This window comes from Eschrichtius robustus, chromosome 14 (assembly GCF_028021215.1).
Source record: "Eschrichtius robustus isolate mEscRob2 chromosome 14, mEscRob2.pri, whole genome shotgun sequence".
Taxonomy (NCBI): domain Eukaryota; kingdom Metazoa; phylum Chordata; class Mammalia; order Artiodactyla; family Eschrichtiidae; genus Eschrichtius; species Eschrichtius robustus.
In genome coordinates this window covers 9,304,102-9,310,666 of record NC_090837.1, presented here as the reverse complement: position 1 = coordinate 9,310,666, position 6,565 = coordinate 9,304,102, and the positions used below count along the sequence as shown (strand labels likewise).

At 47.3% G+C, this 6,565-nt stretch overlaps 1 non-coding gene across 1 annotated transcript; it reads right to left on the bottom strand.

Moving 5' to 3' along the window:
• Window positions 1–315: 315 nt before the first annotated feature.
• LOC137777103 (U6 spliceosomal RNA) lies at window positions 316–418 on the bottom strand. The gene has a single exon (XR_011076428.1). It is a non-coding gene; the product is annotated as a U6 spliceosomal RNA (small nuclear RNA).
• Window positions 419–6,565: the final 6,147 nt, after the last annotated feature.

Sequence of the window (6,565 nt, the reverse complement as noted above, 5' to 3'; positions counted from 1 at the left end):
AGGTTTGAGCCCTGGTCCGGGAAGATCCCACCTGCCGTGGAGCAACTAAGCCCATACACCACAACTACTGAGCCTGTGCTCTAGAGCCCGTGAGCCACAACTACTGAGCCTGCATGCCACAACTACTGAAGCCTGTGCACCTAGAGCCCATGCTCTGCAACAAGAGAAGCCACCGCAACGAGAAGCCTGTGCACCTCAACGAAGAGCAGCCCCTGTTCGCTGCAACTAGAGAAAGCCTGCGCGCAGCAATGAAGACCCAATGCAGCCAAAAATAAATAAATTTTTTTAAAAATTAGTTCCTTCAAAAAAATTTTTTTTAATATTGAACGCTTCACAAATTTGCATGTCATCGTTGCACAGTGGCCATGCTAATCTTCTCCGTATCGTTCCAAATTTGGTATATGTGCTGCTGAAGCGAGCTTGCTTTTTCTTTCTTCCCTTCTTTCTTTCCTTCTTTCCTTCCTCCCTCCCTCCCTCCTTTCTTTCTCTCTCTCTTTCTTCTTTCTTTCTTTCTTTCTTTCTTTCTTTCTTTCGTTCTTTCTCCCTCTCTTTCCTCCCTTCCTTCCTCTCTCTTTCTCTCTTCCTTCCTTTCTTTTTCCCTTTCTTCCTTCCTTCCTTCCTTCCTCCCTCCCTCCCTCTCTCTCTCCCTTTCTTTCTTTCTTTCTTCCTCCTAAACTTCTCATAACCTGCTGATAGAAAACATGGACCCTGGAGCCATGGGTTCAAATCCTGGCTCCACCAGTCACCAGCTCTTGCCTTAGGCAAGTTGCTCAAACTCTCTGTGCCTCAGTTTCCTCATCTATAAAATGGGGATAATAATAGAACTGACCCTCACAGTCCTTGGCCTTGCAGAACCTACATCCTAGAAGGGAAGACCAGCATTAAATAAATAATCGTACAATTAATTGACAATTATTCTTGCCAAAGGGCAGAGGGGTCAGGGAATGTTTCCCATGCAATTGTGGCTTGTCTATTAATCTATTATCTCTTCCACTAGCTTATAAACTCCAAGAAGGCCGGGGTCATGTACATTTTATTTGCTAACGTTTACCTGGCATTGGGAGGCATTCATTAACTAGGTTTGGATCAATGGATGAATTAATAAAGTGATGTTCCACGGGAGACCAGAAGGATGAGTTGGAGTAAACCAAGTGAAGAGAGTAGATGGAAGAGCATCCTAGGCAGAGGGAACAGCATGTGCAAAGGCCCTGTGGCTGAAAGGAGGTAGGAGTGTTTGAGGAAATAAAGCCAGGACAGTATGTCTGGAGCAAGCAGAGTGACAGGGAGAGTGGGGCAGGCTGCCCAGGGCCTTGGGAGCCCCATAGTGTATTTTCTCTATCAAGCCCAGCCAGGGCTGTAATGGGGACTGAGCTGGGGTGTCAGAAAGACCTGGGTTTGGGACTTCCCTGGTGGCGCAGTCGTTAAGAATCTGCCTGCCAATGCAGGGGACACAGGTTCTATCCCTGGTCTGGGAAGATCCCACATGCCGCGGAGCAACTAAGTCCGTGCGCCACAACTACTGAGCCTGCACTCTAGAGCCCATGAGCCACAACTACTGAGCCCATGTGCCACAACTACTGAAGCCCGCACGCCTAGAGCCTGTGCTCCGCAACAAGAGAAGCCACCGCAATGAGAAGCCCGCGCACCACATGGAAGAGTAGCCGCAGCTAGAGAAAGCCCGCACAGCAATGAAGACCCAACACAGCCAAAAATAAATAAATAAATTTATTTTTTAAAAAAGAAAGAAAAAGAAAAGAAAGACCTGGGTTCAAATCCCAGCTTCTGCATTTTCTGACTGTGTGACAAGTCAACTTCCATGAGCCCTGGATCCTCGTTTGCAAAAGGAACGTAATAATAGTAACCTGTTGCCTGGGGTTTGGAAAGGATCATAGGCTGTAAAGCACTTAGCACAGTGCCTGGCACACAGGTAGTGCTCAAGAAGTGTTGCTGTGGTCATAATAATAACATCTTTATGATTGACGCAGGTCTCCTGGTTCTCTTTCACTGTCCCTGAAGCTGAGTATGCTCCTTAAGGAGGGTCCCCATCTCCATGCCCTCCCGGGGACACATAGTTGTTCCTGCTTTCCCCATGCCCTGCTCCCTCAGGCCCTCCTGGAGCTGTTCTCCTTGAAACTCCTGCAGCCAAGACTGAGGAAATGGTTCGCTTGGCTCAGGGCAGAATCTGCCCCCATGTTGCTAAGCAACCAACCCCTATCCAGATGCCAGCTGCAGCCTGGGCAGAGGGATGAGCGTCAGCACTCTGGGGAGGGCCTCCTGGGGCGCTGCCAGGACCACAGGCTGCAACCAGGACTGAGGCAGGAGAGAGCCAAGGCAGATGGCTCACTGAGAGTCAGCATACAGCAGTGGAAATCCTGTGGGTTCAAGGGCAAATCCAAATGCATTCAGACCCCAGCTCTACAATTTACCAGCTGTGCAGCCTCAGTCAAGTCAGTGAACTTCTCTGAGCCTCAGCTTACTCATCTGAACAATGGGATGCAGACCTAGCTACAAATTCATCATGAGGATTACAGGGGATGATGTACATGAAAATGCCCAGCACACAGCACATGCTCAAAGAATCTTGAAATATGGATGTATATACAGGGGTGAGTCCACTAATCTTGTCACCCATCAGTGTCAATAAAATTCAAACTCCTTAGCCTGCCCTTCATGGTCCCCTAAACTGATCCGCCCACTTTCTCCTGTCAACCTAGTTATCTACTAGTTCAATGTCTCTCACCCTCGACACTACTGACTTTAAAAAAAAAAAAAAACAGATTTATTGGCATACAACTCCTGTATCTTACAATTCCCCCTTTTAAGGTGTACAATTCGGGGACTGGTGGTCCAGTGGTTAAGACTCCACGCTCCCAGTGCAGGGGGCCCAGGTTAAATGCCTGGTCAGGGAACTAGAACCCACATGCCGCAACCAAGAACCTGTATACCGCAACTAAAGATCCTGCATGCCACCTGCAGCAGCAAAGATCCTGTGTGCCGCGATTAAGACCCAGAGCAGTCAAATAAATAAATAAAATATTTTAAAAAAGTGTACAATTCAATGTTTTTTAGTGTATTCACAGAGTTGTGCAACAATCATCACGATCAATTTTAGAATATTTACATCACCCAAAGAGAAACGCCATACCCATTAGCAGTCACTACCCAGCCCTGGCAACTACTCATCTGCTTTCTGTCTCTATGGATTTGCCTATTCTGGAGATGTCATATAAATGGAATCATATAGTATGTGGTTTTTGTATCTGGCTTCTTTCACTTAGCATAATGTATTCAAGGATCATTCATCTTGTGGTGTGTATCAGTTCTTCATTCCTCTTTACAGATGAATAATATTCCTTTGTAGGGATAGACCACATTTTGTTTCTCCTTTCATCAGTTGATGGACATTGGGGTTGTTTCTACTTTTTGGCCATTATGAATAATGCTGCCATGAACATTCATGTACAGGCTTTTGTGTGGACTATTGACACTTTCAGCTGGACAGCTCTTTGTTGTGGGTGCTGCCCTGTGCATTGCAGGATGTTTAGAAGCATCCCTGCCTTCCATCCACCTGATGCCAGTAGTACCCAGGCCCCCAGGCTGTGACAACCAAAAATGTCTCCAGGTGTTGCCCACTTTCCCTGGGGGACCCCATAACCCTGGTCAAGAACCACTGCACCAACTGTCCCTTAGCAGTTCCCAAAGCTTGTTCCACGAGTGGAAATACTGGGAGATGCTCTGAGGAAAATAACCTTCTGTGGTCAACACAGTTTAGGAAAAGACATACAGTCCACCTCCCTGCTCCTGACCCTGGAAATTCGTGGGGCATATTAGTATTAGCATTTTCAAGGCTCCCAGGGGGTCTGCGACAGCGACAGCAGCACAAGCTGTGGGACGTTATGTAACTCGACCTTTCTCAAACTGACTTGACCAAAGGACCCTTTTCTAATCTTCACAGAACACGCATGACAGTGACTCTAGGGAATGCTTCTCAGACACCTCCTGCCCTCTGACCGCACAGGTTTGCTCGCTGCTTTCTTGAACACACTTTGCACATTTCAGTCACAGCAACTCTGCTCATATCGTGTCCCCAGTGTTGCAGGAACTGTCCCCAACAGCCACTCCACCAACTTGCTTGCTAGAGGAACCCCAAGTTTGTTTGGGCAGCAATGTGTCCAACCTCAGGGGACAAATCATGATTAGTCAAAGCCAAATATGTCAATCCTATTTCTCTTTGCCAACAATTGGCCTAGGTGTGGACATGTGGCCAGTCCTGGCCAATGATCTACAGGTGGAAACTTCTAGAAAATATTTTTCTACTTGATAAAGAGCTATTCAAAAAGAAGGCTCTTACCCACTGAGTTGCAACTTCATGCTTGGGATGCTGTCTTGCCTGGGGCACATGGCAGCCATCTTGGCAACTTGAGGGGACAAGGTTAGGGAAGAGGGCAACACGCTGACAATGACTGGCCAGACAGACGGAGAAAAAATCTGAGTCCTTGATAGCACCACTGAGCTGCTGAATCGGCACTGCCCAACCCACCCTGGACTTCTTGATCTGTGAAATAATGAATCCTATCAAAACTTGTAGTCAGTGCATACCCACTAATACCCCTGGAACCAGTTGGCTTTTGCTGAATAACAAAACACCCCAAAACTTAGCTGCTTTAATCAACAAACACTTAATATTTCTCATGATTCTACGAGTCGGCTGAGTAGTTCTGGCCTCGGCTGGCTCAGTTGGGACTGGAAGATCCAGCAGTCCTCTAGATTCATATGTCCAGCAGTCAACTCAGTGACCACGCATCCCTCTTCATCCAGCAGGCTAGCCCAGCTCCTCCCCACAGTGCTGATTGCAGGGTTCCCAGCAGCTAGAGGTAACAAATTCCAATGCACAAGTGCTTTTCAAGCCTTTGTTTGCATCATGTTTGCTAGCATCCAACAGGCCAAAGCCACTCACACGGCCAAGTCCAGCTTTGAGGGCTTGAGAAATGGATTCCACCTCTTGATAGAAGAGACAGCAATGCCACAATGACAGGGGCGAGTGTACAGGGATGGGAGGGACTTGGGGCCACGTTGCAATCTCCCATACCTCTGACCTGGAAGACTCCAGCATTTAACACAGGTCTGACACATGGTGTGCTCTCAGTAAATAGCTGTGGAATAAATGCGTGAATTCCCTCAGCCCCCACTGCCCATGGTCTCAAATCCTCACCAGAGGCCTCTCTTCTCACTCAGATTCCACAGCAGACGGGCCACGCAGAGAAGGCCTATGGGGGTGACACAGGATTTGGCTCCCAATTCCCTCTCACCAAGGTGGCACGTGTCCTGCAACGTTATACGATGCACTCCAACAATTACAATTCGATTGGTTAAGAGCCTCACAGATATAGGTTCGAATCCTAGCTCTGCAACTGTGTTTGATATTGAAGTTGGCTCAATAAATGAAAATAGTTTAAAGAAGAAAGAAGTTCATTTCCCTCTGCTGAAAAAGTCCAGACCAGGCCTGGTTATGGTGGTCAACAGTGTAAGGGACCGAGGGTCCTCCCAGTCAAATGTACCTTCAATCAGGGCCCTACATCATGGTCCAAGATGGTGGCGTTTGTGTTCCAGACAGCAGGTAAAAGCAGGACAAAGAAGCAACAGCAAAGCGAGCACATCTACATCTCTTAGGGAGAGTTCTCCGGTAACCCTCACACCCTTTAGCCATAACTCAATCACATGTCCACACCTACCCACAAAGGAGGCTGTGAAATTACCTGCTAAAAATTGGATTACTTCTACTTTAGATGAGGGAAACTTTAGAATAGATGTTGGGGGACACTCAGCAGTCTTTGCCACAGCTCTCCAGACCTCAATTTCCTCTTCTGTGAGTGGGGGGTAACAATAGTTTTGCCTCATAAGGTCCTTGTGAGAATTAATTAAGTTAATGGGTATCAAGAGCTTAGTAAATTAGCAATAGGTGTTAGTGATTATTATGATGACCAGTAAAACATCCTGGTAGTCAATAATCAGGAAAAAAAAAAGTCAGTGTTTTCTGTTCCAAATAGGGGCGTGCCCGGGTTCAATCAGGTTCACTGATTGGGTAGATGACAGGGAGCTGCCCAGAGAAAACTTCAGGACCTGCTTTCCCACCTTGGGAGCAGTCAGCGGTGAATTCGTGCCTCCCTTGGCCTCCAGGAAGCAAGCCAAGGTCCCCAGGAACAATTTGTGCTCCTAAGAGCCCAAAGGTGGCCTTTGAATTAACCCGCACAATTCATTTGCTTCTCCAACATTTTTTCAGGAGCCTGGGTGACACGGGGCCTGGCCTCCTCTGAAACGGGGCAGGGCCCAAAGATGGTAAATAAGGGTGGGGGTGAGTGGACACTGCCAATGGAGGACACCCTGGGCAAAACTGGAATCCTGGGCCTTTTCAGGGGGAGTTTAGTGCTTGGGCTCTGAACTCCTTTTTTGTTTGTTTGTTTTGCTTTTAACAATTTATTGGTGATTGCTTTACATTGTTGTGTTAGTTGCTGCTGTATAACAAAGTGAATCAGCTATACATATATATATCCTCATATCCCCTCCC